Source organism: Epinephelus lanceolatus, chromosome 21 (genome assembly GCF_041903045.1).
Source record: "Epinephelus lanceolatus isolate andai-2023 chromosome 21, ASM4190304v1, whole genome shotgun sequence".
Taxonomy (NCBI): Eukaryota; Metazoa; Chordata; class Actinopteri; order Perciformes; family Serranidae; genus Epinephelus; species Epinephelus lanceolatus.
Genome location: NC_135754.1, coordinates 1,945,275 through 1,966,275, shown reverse-complemented (window position 1 = coordinate 1,966,275; position 21,001 = coordinate 1,945,275). Strand labels below are relative to the sequence as shown.

General features: G+C 40.8%; 1 long non-coding RNA gene across 1 annotated transcript in view; it reads right to left on the bottom strand.

Moving 5' to 3' along the window:
- Nucleotides 1-7,065: 7,065 nt before the first annotated feature.
- Nucleotides 7,066-21,001, bottom strand: part of LOC144459418 (uncharacterized) — an 83,722-nt gene continuing 69,786 nt past the window's right edge. The window contains exon 3 of the long non-coding RNA XR_013488395.1: nt 7,066-7,839. This is a non-coding gene — a long non-coding RNA (uncharacterized LOC144459418). The remainder of the gene's footprint in view (nt 7,840-21,001) is intronic.

Sequence of the window (21,001 nt, the reverse complement as noted above, 5' to 3'; positions counted from 1 at the left end):
CCGCCGCCAGCCTCCGCCTGGATTAAACGCTGAAAATTAAATAAAAGAGGGAGACAGGTTTTTCCTATTTTATCTTATTTTGTTATATTTCTCCCTCTCCCCTCGCTGGAAGCCTCAGACCTCCTGCCGCCCGCTCCCGTCTCAAACACGCCGCTGAGCACCCACGGCGCACGCCCGGCCTGTTAAATAGCCTGTAACCATAACAACTGTGTGACACAAACTCAGTGCATTAGTCATTAAATAATGTCGGGTTCGGACAGAAATATGTGGCCCGTGCCGCACTCTAATGGACGTGACTTTTTTTTTTTTTTTTTTTACAATCTAGGAACCGTTTGCAGGAACCGTTACTCCAAATGTGATGGAACAGGTTCCGGAACCAGAACTTTGGACCCGGTTCCAAAAAAGAACCGGATACAGATCCCAACCCTAGTGGTTAAGTTTTATACTTGTTCCAAAACTGTTATTATATATATGTTAAACTGTTATTATAATTATGGTGGAATGTTATAGAAATAAAGAGAGACTGCTTTTTCAAATTCAATGTTTACATGTGGTTTTCAATATGTCCAAAATGTAATTATCAGTGAAACTTGATTTTGTACAGATCATATTGACATCGGTAAATATTTATCGGCCATAACTGCAATTTTAATGTTATCTGTATAGGCTACAATTTCCATATCAGTGGATCCCTTGTATGTTGTGTGTTTTCGCCTTTCACACTGTTAAACAGGGTTGCCACATGTCTGGAAAGAACTTGAAAGTGCATGAATTAAAAAGATAGAAACAAAGAACTTTAAAGTGCTTGGATTTACCAAAAGGTCCTTGATTTTGAGCTTTGTGTGGTCTGTCAACTTTGAACGATTCAACAATTTTGGGGCAAGAAAACTGGATATTTTTCCTCCAAGATGTAGACGATTTTTGGCAACAAAAACCAATATTTCTAACGAGGCACAGACGATTTTATGGAGACAACTGGGCATTTTTATTGAGACATCAAATATTTTGTGGTGACTAAACAGGATTTAGCAAGACGACAACGATTTTCTGTGTAAATTATTGGTCTTTAATTTTGAAACAATTCTTCTTGAACTGTTAAATTACAAAGAGTGGCAAACCTGGTTTAAGTCAGTCACATTTTACAAAATGTGAGATACAAGCACTTTGCTAAAGTTCAATTTTAGAATTTCCATGTTAATACACTGAAATTGAAGTAATTGCTTTCTGGAGTGGTCAGTTTTGCTATGGATGATTGAACAGCTGTCTGTATTTATTGATGTACTGAATTGTCATTTAGTTTTTGAAGTCAGTGCATTTCACAAGAGCTTGGAAGGCACTCCTTTTACTGTTCACCCCTGCTACCTAATTTCATCAGACTAAACTGAGGTCCATACTACATTTAAGGTTATCTTCATGGTCAATCTGTACTGGTTCTAAAACGGGTTCAGGGCACCCCCAGAGATCTTTGAGGGTTCTTTTCTCACAGAAAAAATAATAAAAGCAGTCATGACAATTGGTCTTTTGCATCTTCTCAGGATATCTTTTGGACGTCCTGTAGATGTCTAGAAATGATGTCTGCAGTAAGTACTTTCAACAACAGTCTTACAACGTCCAGAAAAGACTTACAAAAAACCTTTAAATCGGGCTCTCCTGAAAACGTAATCTGGACGTCCAGAAATTAAACGTCCTAACGTCTAGAAAAGACGTATAAAAACTCTCATTCTGGCTCCCAAGAAGACGTCTTCTGACATCCAGAAGGAAACGTCCTAACAACGTTCAGAAAAGACGTATAAAAAACTTTCATACTGGCTCCCCTCAAGACGTCTTCTGACGTCCAGAAAGAAACGTCCTAACAACGTCCAGAAAAGACGTATAAAAAACTTTAATTCTGGCTCCCCTCAAGACGTCTTCTGAATGTCCCGAAATTACGTCTTTTAGACGTGATCTGGACTAGTTTTTGCTCACTGGGTTACCGGTTCCAGAACAGCTGATTAGTTCAGTCAACTCTGAGTATGTTCACTCTGAGTTAAGCCGACAATAAAAAGCCATCATCAATGGAGCTCCGACTCCACGATTCACCATGGCAACAGGTAAATAAAAGACAGCACCTTCCATTTTAATCCAGTGGATGTAGAGATATTAATGCATGTGTAGCACACGGTGCACGTTTATCTTTAAAAGAAGAGCCTGAGTCAGAGCGAGGAAAGTGTAAATAAGTTAACCATGAAGTTAATAAAAAAGTTTGATTCAGTGTTGTCCGTTTATTCATTTATCAGACTTACATTTCCTTAATGAAGATAAAGTGGTGGAATCTGACTGTGTATCAGGCTGTAGATACATTACATTATATTAGTTATATACAATAATATATTTGTTTAGATTTAATCTGATGGGGAAAAACACAGGAGGCAGCAACTGTAAAATAGGAAGATTTAAAACATATAGGCTAGGCTATAGATCAAAGACATAAAGACATGACTGTAAACTCAGTCTGACCCAGTAATAATATGTTTGGTGATTTGCACTTGAAAAGACGTTGAGGTTAAAATACAGTAGATTTTAAAATGTTGCACATCTATTTGTATCTTGACTCAACAGCATTCAGTGACTTCATTTCAGCTACAAATGTAGCAAATTTAAAGACACTGAAATGCTGCACCATTGCTCACTCAGAAATATTAACATATAATCTCCAATATTAGGCTATAGGAATTATGTTCCATCAGTGCGACCAATGACATCAGTGATAGAGATCATTAGTCACTGAAACTACGTGTCTAAAGCTACATACCGATTTTTAAAATTTAAATAATTAGACCTACACATTATGTGCAATAAGCATTTGGGAGCTGCTGTAACAGACTGACAGTCTGATCCTTGTGCACAGTGTTATAAAAAATAATAAATATAAAAAGGACAGAGGTTTTATTCTGAGCTGAGGGTGAATTCTCGCTGTGTAATATTTGAATGTTAAGACAAAAACCGATGTCCAAAGAAATGACTGATGTGCATAAATTCAGTAACTTAAGACAGTCCTGAGTAACAAACTAATATCCAGCAGGATTTAGACTGTTACAGACGGTAAATCTCCGCTAATTAATGCGCTTCGATACAAGCTTTGACACGGACTGAATGAATGAGGAAATGAAACAGCGTGTAAGAGGGAGGAGACAGAGAAAAACTCAGGGTTTATTGAAGAAAACCTGTCAGTGAGCAGGTTATGTTCACAGAGTCTGTTACCATGGTGACTGACTCAGAGTTTCAGTTACCTCTCTTTCTGGAACGGATAACCCAGAGTTTCCCTCACCTCAGGGTTAACTTACTCTGAGTTTTCACATAACCCGCTTTCTGGAATACCCCCCAGAAGGTTTGAGGAAAGTTTACAAGTGTTTTTGTAAATCATGGTTTACACATGTATTGTAAAAGGTAACAAGCCGAAGACATGGAGCGAAGTGAAGTTTCACGTAGTTCCAACCAGTAATACGGGCAGGATGAAACAATGGCTATTTGTGCTGGACATCGACCCCAACACGCCTGTGGAAATGGTCCGGAAAATGTTTGTGTGCTCCTGCCATTTTTTACCAGAGGACTACACTGAAAGGATAGAGCACAGAAGCTCAGGAATGGTTCAAACACCTTTCTTGAAAGACACTGACATACCATCTGTCGGCATCACAAAACGAGCAGACGTGGTAAGTGATCGTTGTGTATTTTGCTCAGCAATCTCTCTGCTGTAACGTTACCTCCATGTTGAGTAACATTAGCCTACAACCCAAGCATGGTAAATAAGGCTATTGTTGTGGTCATGTTATGGATAAGTGCTTGCCCAGAGCATATAGTGAAGTGACTGGCATTACTTCTCATTGTTGGGAGTACAGACTGCTAGGGAACATTTTATGTTGTTGTTCCCTCAGGAGTTGTGGTGATTTATGAGTGTGGAGTTAGCATGTTCTCCCCGTGTTCCGGTGATTATTTTGAGGCGTACTCTATAGGCTATTTATATTGCACAGGTGTACCTAATAAAGTGTCCAGTAAGCCCCACATTTACACCACCGGCTCTGGGTCTCCCCTCAGCCCCTGGTTGCTCGGCAGCCTCAGCCTCTCTTCTTGCTCTCTCTTCTTCCAAAAGCTGTAATTCTTCCTCTGTATAGGCTATTCTGGCTTCTTCTCAACAAACTTGTTGTTTTGATGACGGGAGTAACTGCACTAAACATACACTGTTTGAAATCACTCCGCCCAGCAAGTACTGTATGTCTGGAATGTAGTTCCTGCATTTGGCTTCAACACAACTCTGTCTTGTAATATTACATTATTATTTCATAGCGTGGTGAATGTGTAAGCTACAAGTTGTCCACAAGAGCGGCTTGGAGTCATTTGATGGTGTATTTGATTAGTTTTGAGGGAGAGAGGGACCTGTACCGTTCACCTCCATTTCAGAAGGCAGCTCTGCCCCACCGATCTCAGAACAGCACGCACTGACAATTAAAGGTAATGTATAGGGATTACGGCAATAGGCGAATTTGCCAAAATGTCGAACTATCCCTTTAACAGTTAACGGAGTTAACGGATCCCGTTATTTAACCGTTTCAACACTAAATCAAGCAGAGTGACAGACCCAAAGCCTTCAATCTGGCTAAAAGACAGCTAAAATGCTAAAAAAAAAAAAAAAAAAAAAAAAAAAAATACAGTGGTGAAGTTGGGATTTGTTTCTTGAGGATATTATCGTCTTTTCTGTCTCTTGCAGGCTGCCAGGAGAAGTGGACTGGCCATCAGAAACTGTTTGTGGAAATTTGAAAATAAAGTTTCTCAAATTGACTTTTGTCTCCACATTATTAGTGTATTTGTGGAGTATCTCCTCCTTGGTTTACATTTCTTATATTAGCCCACTTGTTGTTGATATGCATTCCTATATATTTTTTGATACATATTTCTACTTTTCATATTTTGTGATTATTCTATACTGTATACACTCCTTTTTTTATACATAAATGAGTTGGTACAGTACATCTAGATTATGCATTTGTATCTCATTATTGCAATGGGTCTTAATTATTATACTCTTTTTTAAATCTACATTATATCTTTTTTCGTCTATATTGTCTCCTATCATGACACTTATCAGATGATGGAAGTTGTATTACTCTTGATATCTTTTTCATGCTATTTATGATATTTGTATGTACTTGCTCTTTAATATATGAGCTTGTAAATTTGGACTTGTATCTCATAGACTGATTGATTGTCGGGCTGTCAGACTGTCAGTCATCTTGTCTATTTAAGCGCACACCTGATGACAATCAAGAGCGAATCTGATGAAGCAACATGTGAAACGCGTTGTTCGCCCCTTCTGTTTTTAAGGACAGGAGATATTTAAATGTGTCAGACTTTTAGGTCTAAAGCTGAATAACAGAAAGCCTGAGCACAGCAGCACTGATGATAAAGCTGATTGCTGTGTGAGAGACACAGAGAGACCAAAAGAGGGGAAGAGAAGGTGGAAGTTGGATTATTGCACATCTTCTGAAAATTGTTAATAATTTATTTAGAGTGCTGCCTTGTCACTTTATGACCTGCCCACCATAATATTTTCTAACAAGCTTACCAACAGTGAAAGCTGTCAAGCTTACAGCATCACTGGTTTGTAAGGATCTGGGCCGTTTATTACCTTTCATTTTGCAAAGTAGCACTCCTTTGATATCAACTTCTCTTGTATGGAATGTTGCACTTGCGCTTTGACTGGTGCATTATTTTTTGTCTCCATTAGGGAAGCATGTCCTCAAGTATGGATGCTAATACCCAGAATGCGTGATGTTGTTGCATATTCTCTATACACACAGATGTAGTGATGGGTGTCTAAAATGATTTGCTCTCAAGGAGAATTAAGATTTTCACGAAAGGTTTGTTTCTTTAAACACACTGATTCAGTCAGCAGGACTGTGTGACGCTAACACAAAAGGGTGAAGAGATAAATAAGCATTTCCAAAAAGACAACATTGTTTAAGAAATGATTTAATTAATACATTTTATTTTGTACCCTACTTGATGCAGTTTTCAGAGACAACATGCTCGTGCAGAATGTCATCAACATTATTGAATGTAAGGTATGTATACAGTGTGGGATTGTGTGGACACATTATACTTCCTGTATACACCACAAGATGGAGACAAAGTCCATGTTTTGTTCACAGCCTGCTTATATTGAAGATTTAACATTTGTGTCACTTCTTTACATGCATATTAATGTTTGCTGCACAGGTTGATTAGTAGTAGAACATCTTAGCAATTTCTGATAGATTTTTCTTTTGATACCTAAAAACCCTGTTCTGTTTGTCTGACATACTGTATGTCCAGAGAGTCTAAGAAATTCATCACTGCTGTGGCTCCTGATGTTGTTGCTTCATCAGGCACCAATTTAGTAAAATAATCTCAAAGACAATATTCACATTGAATCTCAGACAGGATATAAAATACATAACAGAAGTGGCAGCTGTGGCTCAGGAGGTAGAGCAGGTTGATCCCCGACTCCTCCAGTCTGCATGTGGAAGTATCCTTGAGCAAGATACTGAACCTGAAATTACTCCTGATGCTTCCATCAGTGTGTGAGTGTGTTAAAAAAAGAAAAAAAAACTGAGTAGGAGCTAGCACCTTGTATGGTAGCCTCGTCCACCAGTGAATAAATGTGTGTGTGAATGGGTGAAAGCGACTCGTAGTGTAAAAAGTGCTTTCAGTGGTCAGATGACTAGAAAGGCGCTATACAAGTGCAAGTCCATTTACCAAGTACATGCAGTATCTGTAGGCCTATTAGTCCATTTTGTCTTTCTTCTCACCAAACACTTTACACACAAACATTTCACTGTTAGAATACAAATAGGGATGTCATAATTACTTTATTTCACTATTAACCGCGATTTTAAACGCCACGGTTAATTATTCGTAAAGATTCCTCAACACCGTTACTCTCCAAAGATTATGCTGCGAAACGGAACCATATACAGTAGGTCAGCGCAACTCGCACGGAACGAAAACAAAGTTACACAAGCAGCGTCTCCGAGTGATGAAGTATGGATGAAGAAGACTTAGGCCCATTCCCAAACCACTCCCTACCCACTACCACTTCACTACCGAGTGCTACTCCATGCTGTGTCATTTGTAATTAATGGCGTAGTGGTATGATACGAGTTGGGCTTACAGTGCAACGTGACAAGCTAAGGCTTGTCTCAATGGATAGTTTTGCAGTTTGTGTGCACACAGCGTGAGGTTGTAATGGTTTTGGGTCCGTGTAGCTCTTTGGAGTGAGACGACAGGCAGAAACTCACGTCCACACTGTGCGGGATTTCACAAATGTTCGCCGTTTATTTTTACATCAACTTAAAAACACTTTACCAAGCCTGGTTGTACGGCTACTATATTTTCATACATGAACAAAATAGTCGCCACACGTACTTAAAACCATCACTGTTGTGTTGAGAGATAAAAGAAAAAGCAGGAGCACATGGAAATAAATGAAACTTAAAGATCTATAAGGAGTGTTCATGTGATTTTACACATTTATAGTGTGAAATTAATTAATGCATAATAATCGTGATAATTGTAAAACCGTGATTATTTCTCTGACAATAATCGTACCAAGAAAATCTATAATCATGACATCCCTAAATACAAATAAGTGACATGATGGTGACCGACACTAGCAACAGTGTGGTCACACCAGTGGAGTTGAACTACATCCAAAACATCTTGTAGGAGTCACTCTTTAAGTGAGCAGCTCCCTTGTGTCTCCACACAAACTCAATCCAGAATGTGGCTCGGTCCAGAGGCATCATGGGCTGGTCTCTTTGCAGCCTGGAGAAATGGGGACAGTAAGAAACGGCTCCATTGGTACCATACACAACTTTTCACAGTGGAAGCAGAATAAATGCGTACTGAACTGAACTATCAGACTGCATGGTGGAAACTGGGCTTTTGAGGTGAAGCTGGAATCATAAAAACGAGGAGATATAATGATAACAGGGTGATTTGAAATTTATTGTCCCAGTAGTTACAGAGGTGCAAAATTGTGGCGAAAATCACCATTTTGAATCCAAAATAGGTCATTTGTGAGATTTGTATAGATCCAATGACTTTTTGGGAGGGAAGACTGATAAGACAAAGGTAAGAATCTCTGACAGAGGCATTATGATAACCTTACTTGGCCAACAGATTGGAGGAGGCTGATGTACTGCAGTAAGCGTGTTGTGTCATTTCCGGTGTTTTCTGTGACAGCGTCTCTGTGCTGCTCTAGTGAATTCTACTAGTCTGCTTTCTACTTTTCTCACTTCAGTTGCTTAACATCTAATTCAAGTCTTAACCCACACTAGTTCTGTTTAAGCACTTATAGCTCTCCTCCTTTTTACGACTTTCTTGCTAATCTTAGCTGTTGTTTGCACGTTATTAGCCTTGTTAGCTACATTAGCTTAGCAATGGCTTCTCCTCCTGCTCTTTCTTGCTCGGTGTGCTAAATGTTTAGTTATGCCTCTGCCTCCTTTAGCGACAGTGGTAATTGTAATAAGTGTAGCTTATTTGCTGCGTTGGAGGCGAGGCTCAGTGAATTAGAAGCACGGCTCCGCACTATGAAAAATCGCTCGGTAGCTGCAGCAGTTAACCAGTCCCCTGTAGCCAGTGCAGAGCCACATAGCATAGCCTCTGCTAGCGGTCCCCCGGTAACCCCCGTGCAGCCGGGAGGTTGGGTAACTGTCCGTGAGAAGCGTAGCACCAGGCCAAAGCCCACGGTTCACCACCAGCCTATTCACGTTTCTAACCGCTTTTCCCCACTCAGCGACACACCCGCTGAGGAGAAAACTCTGGTTATTGGCAGCTCTATTCTGAGGAACATGAAGTTAGCAACACCAGCTGCCATAGTCAAATGTATCCCTGGGACCAGAGCGGGCGACATTGAATCAAATTTCAAACTGCTGGCTAAAGCTAAACGTAGATTTAGTAAGATCGTTATTCACGTTGGCGGCAATGACACCCGGTTACGCCAATCAGAGGTCATTAAAATTAATATTGCCTTGGTGTGTGAATACGCTAAAACTATGTGGGACTCCGTAGTTTTCTCTGGTCCCCTCCCAAATCTGACCACTGATGACATGTTTAGCCGCATGTCATCATTTAATCACTCGCTGTCCAAGTGGTGTCCAGCAAACAATGTGGGTTTCGTTAATCATTGGGAAACTTTCTGGGGAAAACCTGGTCTTATTAGGAGAGATGGCATTCATCCCACTTCGGATGGAGCTGCTCTCATATCTAGAAACCTGGCAAAGTTTATTTGTAATTCAAAACCCTGACAACCCAGAGTTGAGATCAGGACTCAGAGTCGAAGTCCTATACACTTCTCTGAGCTTCTAGTGCAGTTACCCACCCATAGTTTTATACAAACGGTGCCTGTCCCCCAACCACCTAAATTATTCAAATCCAAAATTAAACAAAGAGGAGTTGTGCATAACAACCTCATAAAAAATTAAATCCTCTTATGTGACAGAAAGACAAAACAGGAGAATTAAATGCGGACTGTTAAATATCAGGTCTCTATCATCGAAAGCAGTGTTAGTAAACGAATTAATATCAAATAATCATATTGATTTACTCAGTCTTACTGAAACCTGGCTGTGTCAAGATGAATATGTTAGTCTGAATGAATCCACTCCTCCCAGTCATAATAATACCCACATTCCTCGAGGCAGCGGCTGAGGAGGGGGAGTTGCAGCCATTTTTAACTCTAGTCTGTTAATCAGCCCTAAACCTAAACTAGATTATAATTCATTTGAAAGCCTCGTTCTTAGTCTTTTACATCCGACCTGGAAAACCTCGCAGCCACTTTTATTTGTTATAGTGTACCGTGCTCCTGGCCCGTATTCTGAATTTGTATCTGAATTCTCAGAGTTTTTATCCAGTTTAGTTCTTAAATCAGATAAAGTTATTATTGTAGGCGATTTTAACATTCACGTTGATGTTGATGAAGACTCCCTGGCTACCACGTTTATCTCATTATTGGACTCCATTGGCTTCAGTCAGGGTTTACATAAACCCACTCACTGTTTTAAACATACCCTCGATCTAGTTCTGACGTATGGAATTGAAATTGATGACCTAACAGTCTTTCCACAGAATCCCTCGCTATCGGATCATTATTTGATTACTTTTGATTTCTTTTTACTCAATTACACGCCACTCAGCAACAATTACTATACTAGATGTTTATCAGATAGTGCTGTCGCAAAATTTAAGGAAATTACTCCTCTGTCGTTAAATTTAATACTATGTCCTTCAGTAACAGAGGTTTCCCATACCGACTTTAACCTCTCTCGAATTGATCATCTTGTCGATAGTGCCGTAGGCTCGCTGCTAACAACGCTCGACTCCGCAGCACCTCTTAAAAAGAAGTTAACAAAACAAAGAAAGTTCGCTTCTTGGTATAACTCTCAAACCCGTAAGTTAAAACAAATATCGTGAAAATTTGAACAGAATTGGTGATTAACCAAACTGGAAGAATCTCATCTAATCTGGGCAGACAGTCTCAAAACGTAGAAGAGAGGCCTCCGCAATGCCAGAGCAAACTATTACTCATCTTTAATCGAAGAAAATAAGAACAACCCCAGGTTTCTTTTCAGCAATGTAGCCAGGCTGATTGAGAGTCACAGCTCTATTGAGCCTTGTATTCCTTTAGCCCTTAGCAGTAATGATTTTATGAGCTTTTTTAATGACAAAATTCTAACTATTAGAGGCAAAATTCATGACCTCCTGTCCTCAGATAGTACCTATCTGCCCTCAAACACAGCTGTAAGACCTAATATATATTTAGATTGCTTCTCCCCAATTTCTCTTCAAGAATTGACTGCAGTGATTTCTTCATCTAAATCATCAACGTGTCTCTTAGACCCCATCCCAACTAGGCTACTTAAGGAGGTCTTTCCTTTAGTTAACACTCATTTATTAGACATGATCAATATATCTTTATTAACAGGGTATGTACCACAGTCTTTTAAGGTAGCTGTAATTAAACCTCTCCTAAAGAAGCCCACCCTGGATCCAGAGGTGTTAGCCAACTATAGACCGATATCTAATCTTCCCTTTCTTCCAAAGATCGTTGAGAAAGTAGTCGCAGACCAGCTGTGTGATTTTTCTCCATGATAATAATTTATTTGAGGAATTTCAGTCAGGATTTAGAGTGCATCATAGCACTGAGACAGCACTAGTTAAAATTACAAATGATCTTCTGATTGCTTCAGACAAAGGACTTGTCTCTGTATTTGTTTTATTGGATCTTAGTGCGGCGTTTGACACAATTGACCATAAAATTCTGCTACAGAGACTGGAACACTTAATTGGCCTAAAAGGTTGTGCACTAAGCTGGTTTGAATCTTATTTATCCAATCATTTTCATTTTGTTCATGTTCACGATGAATCATCCTTACGTACTAAAGTTTGTTTTGGAGTTCCGCCAGGTTCTGTGCTCGGACCAGTCCTATTTTCTCTATATATGCTTCCTTTAGGTAACATCATTAGAAATCACTCTGTAAATTTCCATTGTTATGTGGATGATACGCAATTGTATTTATCGATAAAGCCAGAAGAAAGTAATCAATTAATGAAACTTCATAACTGCCTTAAAGACATAAAAACCTGGATGAGCACCAATTTCCTTATGTTAAATTCAGACAAAACTGAAGTTATTGTTCTTGGCCCCAAACAACTCAGAGACTCTTTATCTGATGACATAGTTTCTCTAGACAGCATTGCTCTGGCCTCTAGCACTACTGTAAGAAACCTCGGAGTAATATTTGATCAAGATTTGTCTTTTAATTCTCATTTAAAACAAACCTCACGAATTGTGTTTTTTTATCTTTTTGATTGCGAAAATTAGGCCTATCCTGACCCGAAAAGATGCAGAAAAATTGGTCCACGCTTTTGTTACCTCTAGACTGGATTACTGTAACTCCCTATTATCAGGTAGCTCTAGTAAGTCTTTAAAAACTCTCCAGCTAATTCAGAATGCAGCGGCACGTGTACTGACAGGAACTAAGAAAGGAGATCATATTTCTCCTATTTTAGCTTCTCTGCACTGGCTCCCTGTAAAATCCAGAATTGAATTTAAAATCCTACTGTTAACTTATAAAGCTCTAAATGGTCAGGCTCCATCATATCTTAGAGAGCTCATAGTGCCATATTATCCCACCAGAACACTGCACTCTGAGAATGCAGGGTTAGTCGTGGTCCCTAAAGTCTCCAAAAGTAGATCAGGAGCCAGAGCCTTCAGCTATCAGGCTCCTCTCCGGTTGCGGTCTGGGAGGCAGACACCATCTCCACATTTAAGACTAGACTTAAGACTTTCCTCTTTGATAAAGCTTATAGTTAGGGCTGGCTCAGGCTTACCTTGTACCAGCCCCTAGTTAGGCTGACTTAAGCCTGATTTATGGTCCTGCGTTAAATCAACGACGTACCTACGTCGTTGCCGTGACGCCGTCATGAACCCTTCGAACTTCTCCATCACTCCATTTCGTCGCGGTGCAATTCACCACCAGAGTGGTAGGGGGCTGCGCTCCTTTCCTTTCCTTTCCTTCGTCTCTAGTTGATTCTTTTTTTAGCTTCCGGCTTTTCCGGTTACAGTGAACAATGGCGACCGAAAGAGAGAGAATCTTGCTGGAGTTGGAGTTGTTGGATGTCGAAGAAAGCTTGTTAATACTGCAAAATCTACATCGCAACAGAAGAAGGAGGAGAAGTAGGAGATGGGATGTGCGCCCATTGAACCAATCGAGGCAGCGGAAATGCGTTGCTACCAAGCAAACAAATCACAGCCCTCTTGGTCTGCGCTGGGTCTGCGTCGCCTCGACGTGTAGTTAAATTTTTTGGGAAGTGCACATCAGGCTACGCTGGGGGCTATGGCGAGCCTCCTGCGTAGCCACATACCCTACGACGTAGGTACGTCGTTGATTTAACGCAGGATCATAAATCAGACTTTAGGCCTAGTCTGCCGGGGGACCTCCTATAATAATAATAATATAATATAATACTCCTTCTCTCTCTCTCTCTCTCTCTCTCTTTCTCTCTCCCTCTCTCCCTCCTTTATATGTCCTGTTACTACATCCTGCTAACTCGGCCGTACTGCATGTCACTAACTCAGCTTCTTCTCCGGAGCCTTTGTGCTCCACTGTCTCGTGGGTTAACTTATATCGCAGCAGTGCCTGGATAGTGTGACGTGTGTGGTTGTGTTGCTGCCATGGTCCTGCCTGATGCCTCCTGCTGCTGCTGTTATCATTAGTCATACTTCTACTGTTATTATACACATATGATTATTGTCACATATGTATACTATCGTCGTGATTCTCTGCATCACTGCCAAATTATTAGCACCACTGCTATAAGATCTCCCCATATGCAGTTAACTTGCCCACTCTACTTTAAGCAGCAAGAGTCAGGGAATAGCAAGAATTAATTTAGACCCTAAACCTATTTTATAGGCCTCTGCTCGAAAATTGAAATTAATATATATCTCTGCAACCACAAGGTCCATTTGAATACTTTTGGTGTCATAGTAAAGTGAGCACTTGTGAGATTTGTTAAGATGTGTCAATATCAGTATATGTGTTATGTGTGAAGAGTAAATGAAGATGGCACACAGCACAAATGAAAAATTTTGAGGTTCACTTAAAAAAAAAAGCATTTTCAGGATAAGTATCCCTTTGGAATGATGCAGCTGCAGCTCTAAGCCTCTATCAAATCATAGTACAATATGTGAACATTAACTCTGCAAAGGCTGATTTTGATCAAGTGAAGCAGAAGAATATTAGAGAGGTTTTAGTACAGAAAATTCAGGCGAGCTCTCCAAAATTGCAACATGTTTGCATGTGATTTTTGTCATGTACAATCCTATATCTTTCATTTTTTTGTTTCTGTAAATCCCTAATGATGTTTAGGATATACACATACAACTGTTCGTTTCATTTTTTTCATGTATTTCCCACTCCAAACTGACCAATACACACCTACTACATGTGAAACAGATTTTCTCTTCTGTGATTTGGAGGCTCGTATCTCCGCGACGGATTGGTCGATTTGAGTGATTGACACCTCGTTTGAGCCAATAGAATTACACCATACCAAAACGAGATTGACAGCAGTGTAAGCCAATAACAGTCAGCAGAACGTCATCGTGGGGGAGATGTCGGCTGCTGTGAGTGGTCATTGTTGTGCTTATCCCTGGAACCTGAAGGCCATCATGTTCGCCCGGATTCATTTGAATGCCAGACAACATGTCAGTCAACCAGAATGTAGCGTGATTTAACAGTAGAATGAGCTTTTCGCTAGTGATGGTGAGATGAAGCCTCATGAAGCACTGAAGCTTTCCAGCCAATTGGTTCAGAAAAGGGTTCATTTCTCGAGGCTTCATGTGCACACGAAACCACCTGCTGGCCAAAGTGTGTAAAACAGGCAGCTGTGATCTTAACCATGTAATCTGTGATACATGGTATTTGTGTCAGTAATGGCTGTTGGGAATGACTATTAATAATAATAATGATAATAATAATAAAATATAATAAAAATATATGACCATATAACATAATATAGTATATTATGACTATACTGTATCGAATACATGTACAATAAACTGTTATTGTTTTGTGAATGCATCCTATGTGTATAAACCAATCATTTGGCCAAAAATTGTATTGTGCTGTAGAGTCATATGAAATAATAATGGCAAAAGGGGTAATATTCTGTGCAAACCTCGCACCAAGATCTGAACCGCTTCCCATACCAGTCACGTGGTACAGCCGGGCAGCGAGGCTTTGGATGTCATCAATGACGTAACTCGTCTGAAACGAAACAAGCCTCGAGACGCGCATCGCGGAAACACTTCCTGGATTACTGGACACATGCTTCGAAGCATCGGCACAGCACGTAACATCACTACTTTTCACGGCAAAAACAACAAAGGTAAGAGAAATTTTACAACAATAGTTCGGCGAAACGATTTCTGTTGTTGTTGTTCTTTGGCCTCTACCTCTCTGATGCTTTGGTGTAGAGTGCTTTGGCATATGTGTGGAAACAGCGGAGTCTCTGCTTTCATTTCAGCTGAATGCCGTGTGTTTTGCATAACGTGCCATCGAGTTAGAGCGCGAAATATACCGAGTGGGTCAGGATATCGGTGCTGTATGGAGTTGGATTTGTTGTTGCTTATTTAGTTGTTGTTTGAGCTGTGTTTGGGGCATGTAAAAAGGGGGTTTACAGCCTTGTAGCCCAGGTTCTGCTGTTTAATTTGATGTGCAACATCACTATATTCTTCGTGATCAGTTCATCGTTTCATACTGTGATTGCAAAGTCGCTCTCAAAGTCCCCAATTGGGGGACTTTAAGTTTTAACAGAACACTCCCAGATGAAGGTGCTCTGATTGTTCGGCCATCAGTCGTTATTGGCAGCTATTTGTTCTCAATTGTTTGAAGGCCGATTAAAGAGGCGATCAGATGACACAAAACACAGAGACAATTTCTCTATGCACCTCTAAAATAGCTTCACTGGTCTCATGGTTCTGACAAACTGTAGCTCATACACATTCACTGATACATTCATGGTTTACTGCTAACCTGATGTCCAGCTCACCTGCCTGTCCTGAATGCAGACACACCGTCTATTCCTGCACACTGCTTCTTTACAGGATGTGATACACTCTGCTGTTTCCTGCCACTGTTTGCAAGCTGCAATTCAGGAGTGAACAGGTCAGAATCTTATAATGGAGCATTGCTGACATTTGTGTTATTTCTTTTTATTTACTGAGAAATATGGGCTATGAGCCACAGTTTGTTTAATTTTTACTTATGATGCCATTAAATGGAAGGCTTGTTACAATAGCTGAATTATGTTGCCTGAGAAAGGGGCAAATGTCAAGCTCGCTGAAAAGGACAGAAGCTGAATCAAAATCACCTTGTTACAGTTTTTCTTTTAGTTGTAGAGGTTGTGACATAAATTTTCAAACTTCGTATCTATGTACTGCCTTCTAACTGACCAAATAGCAGCTGCAATAGTTGCAAAGAGCAAAAAACATTTTTATTAGTTACAATGTAGTACAGTTCACTTTAATACAATTTTGGCTGCTTTTTTTAAGTGTCTTAAACTGGTGTTCATGACATTACTTCCATATATCCTCATGCTGAAATCAATTGTAAATCCACATTTTAATGTTGACATTTAAAAAAAAAAAAAAATTCTCTCTGAGGGGCCATGCCCCTTTTTCAGTCCCGATGAGTTTGCAGCCCTGAGTTAAATAAAGTCTTCTGTCTGTCTACGCTGTTATTCATAAATCATCCAGCAGAGAACAGGGTGTTGGTGTAACCCAGAGGTAGCCAACACAGTGCCCGCAAGCACCTGGTCACCTGCATGGGCCCAATGAGTCGCCCGCAGGGCACGCTCTAAAAATAGCATAAGTCACCATAGAACTCAGTCTAAAAATTGTCTACATTGTTTTTTAATCAATAACATTTGTGTGAATGTAGAAAATGACAAGTTTAACATTGCACATATTATTTTAAAAACAAAAAAGCATTATGTACACACTCAACATCGCCTGAGGTCAAAGTTTATCGTGACGTAATTAGCATGCAACAAGCGTCCTCTTTTCTCAGGCCAGACAAAGCCACAATGGTGAGCTAATTAGGTGAGCAGTTAAGATGGCAGAAAAGTGATATAAAACATACCATTTCCATGAGGAGTGGGAGGAAGAGTTCTTGTGAAAAACAAGTGTGTATGTCTTATCTGCGGGGCGACTGTGGCAACGGCGAAGCAGCACAATGTCAAGAGACACTTCATTACACACCACAAGAGCTTCAGAATGAGAATCAGAATCAGCTTTATTTGCCAAGTACGTGTGTACATACAAGGAATTTGACTTGCTCTCAATGTACCAGAAATGACGTGAGTACACAAATTTAGGCAAGAACATACAGAATATACAATATACAAAAAATATACAACTATACATTAAATATAAAAAATATAAAAAATTATAAATAAATAAAAATATTTATATACAATATACAAGGATGCAGTGTTGTTTGACCTGCCACTCTGTAACCGTTTAGAAGTTCATCAGAGCGACAGCCTGGGGGAGGAAACTGTCTTTGTGACAGGTGGTTTTGGGGAACAGTGCGCCTATTGGAGGGGAGGAGTTTAAACAGATTGTGTCCGGGGTGTGAGAGGTCTACAGTGATGTTTCCTGCCTGTTTCCTGACCCTTGACCTGTACAGGGGAAGATCAGTCCCAATAATCCTCTCTGCACACCTGATTGTCCTTTTCAGTCTGTTCCTGTCCAGTTTGATGGCAGATCCAAACCAGACGGTGTTGGATGTGCAGAGAACAGACTGGATTATGGCTTCAGTGCTAGCTACCAACCTGGCAGGGCATTACCGGCAGAAAAAGCCGTTAAAGGCAGCTTTGGGCAAACAGCAGTGTTTTTTTCACGAGGCCAGTGAAAAAGTCCCTGAAAGCAACTGAAGCTTCAATTAGAGCTGCATATTTTTTTGACAAAGAACAAGAAACCGTTTTTTGGATGGAGATGTATTGAAAGTACCACTGATGGAAATTGCAAACACTGTGCTCAAAGACGAGAAGAATGGTCCTGAAGCCATCTTCGCTGTCTACAACAAAGTACGATCGCCAGAAGAGTGTCAGCTTAGTCTGGGAACTTAGCGGAGCAACTGGACCAAAATCTAAGTACGTGCAGGTGGTTTAGCATCCAGTGCGACAAGTCAGTGGACAGCAGCAGTATAGCGCAGCTGATGGTTTTTGTCAGAATGGTGTTTCATGATTTCTCAATGAACTCAACTCAACTCAGCTTTATTTATAAAGCGCTTTAAAACAACCACAGCTGAAACAAAGTGCTGTACATAGGAGGTCATAAAAACAACAAAACAGTGAGATAATAAAAAGCAGTTAAAACAAAAAACAATAAAAACAGCAACAAATAAATAAAAACAGAACAAGGTCTCATGCTGGGTTAAAAGCCAGTGAGTAAAAGTGGGTTTTAAGGTTGGTTTTAAACACAGACAGTGAGGAGGCCTGTCTGATGCACAGAGGTAGATTGTTCCACATTTTTGGAGCAGCAACAGAGAATGGACGGTCTCCTCTAAGCGTTCACGTGGACCTCAGTACCTCAAGGAGCAGCTGATCAGCTGACCTGAGGCACCGGGCAGGGGCGTAGGGGTGAAGAAGCTCAGAGAGGTAGGGTGGGGCGAGGCCATTTAAAGATTTAAAAACTCCTCACACTACTGCCCCTAAAGACAACAACAAGGGGGGTTGACATCTACAATGCGGTAAAGAACAATTTTGTGGCGATAAAGGTACCATTGGAAAAGCTGGTTTCTGAGATGACAGATGGCACTTCCGCCATGACGGGCCAACATACAGGCTTTATTGTGCACTGCAAAGGTGACCCAGATTTCCCCAAATTTCTGCACTACCACTGCATCATTCACCAGCAGGCAATATGTGCAAAGGTTACCAGCTTTGATCATGTGATGACTCTAGTCATGAGGATCATAAACAGCATCTGCGCAAAAGCCAAACAACACAGGTCATTCAAGGTGCTGTTGGAGGAGCTGTCAGCTGAATATGGTGACTTGTTACTACACACAAAAATCCAATGGCTCAGCAGGGGATGGGGTTTGCATCATTTTTTGTCACTTTTGGATGAAACCAAAGAGTTCATGGAATCCAGAGGGGAAGACGCCTTGCAGCTTGAGGACACTGAGTGGACACTTGACCTTGCATTTTAAAGGACATTGAGGGATGTTTCAAGTCACTCTGGGGGCCCCAGGCAAGAGGCACCTTGGAGCACCCCCCCCCCCCCCCCCCCCCCCCCCCCCCCCCGCCTCTAGGTCCCAATAAACCAAATGCCAAATGTGGGACAAGGAGTAGGTTTGTGAGGGACAATGTGGGACACCCGCCCCCAGTGTGAAGTTTAGTCATCAGAGACTTGTCACGGTACCAAAATTGGGACCCACGGTACGATACAAGTGAAAGTATCACGGTTCTGAGTAATATCACGATACCAGAGCAAAAATTAGGCAGCTGTGCCTTTTGTCATTTATAAAAAGATAAATCACTTTTCTATAGGCCTAATTCATCAATGATATTTAAATGGAATAAATTACTTATTGACTTATTCATACTTCAAAAACAGCATCAATAAGTGATTAACATAGGGGGGATCAAAATAAAATAAATAAATAAAATAAAAATCAACCAGCCACCCTCCTCCCCTGACAAGTAAAGAACGGTCCCTAAAGTGCGGTGAGGTTTGTGGACTGTTACCTATCACAAAGAGAAAAATGTGAATGGCTTGCTTCTCCTCTGACACATCACATACTTGTGTGCCACCACGGCTTGGCTGTTCAGGTATTTCTGGGCAGTCATGAAATCAACAAAGAGGAAATTATTGGACCTGGAGCCGGACTTCTCCGTCGCCGGTAAGCCCTTATCTTGCGCCATATTTGACAGGAATACGGCGTCTGTGACTCCCGTTCAACCCATAAACGGCAGGGTTCGCCTTTAGTTTCTGCTACTGGTTGAAATCTGTACTCGCACAGTGTGCTCCTGAATGATTTGTTTTGCTTGCGCAAAACTATTTTTAGTCGCAAATGCAAGTAAAATGCTCGCACCATAGAGCTCTGTGGAAAACAAATCAATTCGATTCAATTCAATTCAATTTTATTTATAAAGCCCAATATCACAAATCACAATTTGCCTCACAGGGCTTTACAGCATACGACATCCCTCTGTCCTTATGACCCTCGCAGCGGATAAGGAAAAACTCCCCAAAAAAAAACCCTTTAACGGGGGAAAAAAAAACGGTAGAAACCTCAGGAAGAGACGGACAGACGTGCAGTAGATGTCATACAGAACAGATCAGCATAATAAATTAACAGTAATCCGTATGACACAATGAGACAGAGAGAGAGAGAGAGAGAGAGAGGGAGAGAGAGAGAGAGAGAGAGAGAGAGAGAGGGAGAGAGAGAGAGAGAGATGCAGGTAATGACAGTAGCTTACAACAACATTATTGAAAGTAATAATATTATAGTTATAGTTCTGGCTACTGTGGTACAATATGTTGAAAGTATGTATTAATATCTGGCAGTATTAATAAGTATGTATTAATATCTGGCAGTATACATGTGTGACAATAGTCATATTGTACTCGAACTCCTGCACAAACCACTTTTCTTTGCTGGGTCATGTGCAAAAAATCGGATGGACTTCCCGGATACCATCTAAGCACTGAACTGTCCTCATATGCTCTACGTCTTGTGAATGTCGTTTTGTATTTTAAATTGTGAGCCGCAGCCGCCTTGTTGTTCAAGACAAATTTCCTCTCTGAGGACAATAAAGTTATTCTGATTCTGATTCTGATATGTGTATAATAACAGTAGCATATAAACAAATCTAACCTACAAGTAAAAAGAAATAAATAGTAACTTTCACTGCTTAAAGATACTCAATAGCTCAGCTAATACCTGAAATGTCACTTGATACAAACCACCCCAGCAGCATATTGAGTGCCAGGTGGCCAGCGCGCGCCGTTATTGGACGGCGCATGGACACTCACCCTCTTGCAATTGGACTTTGAACTTATCCCACAGTAGTGGTACCGTGAGGTACCGCAGTACTACGGTACTCCAACAATGCTAGCGCGGGTGGCAACCAATCATGTGGGACATGGTCTCAATTTGCATGACGCATGAAAAGAGACAGAAATGCTGTGCAGTCCCGCACAATGCGGGACATCTGGTCACCCTACTTCCACTGCCACTGGCAAGCAGCAGCTAGTAGGGGGCCCCATTAGGGGGGATTCCAACGTGTTGTCGTTGTTGCAGTGTCTATAGGGGTTCCATCATATTGTCATTGATATGGACCAATGTCAGCCGTCTCTGGGGGCCCCCTTCCAGCTCAGGGCCCTAGGCAATTGCCTAGTTTGCCA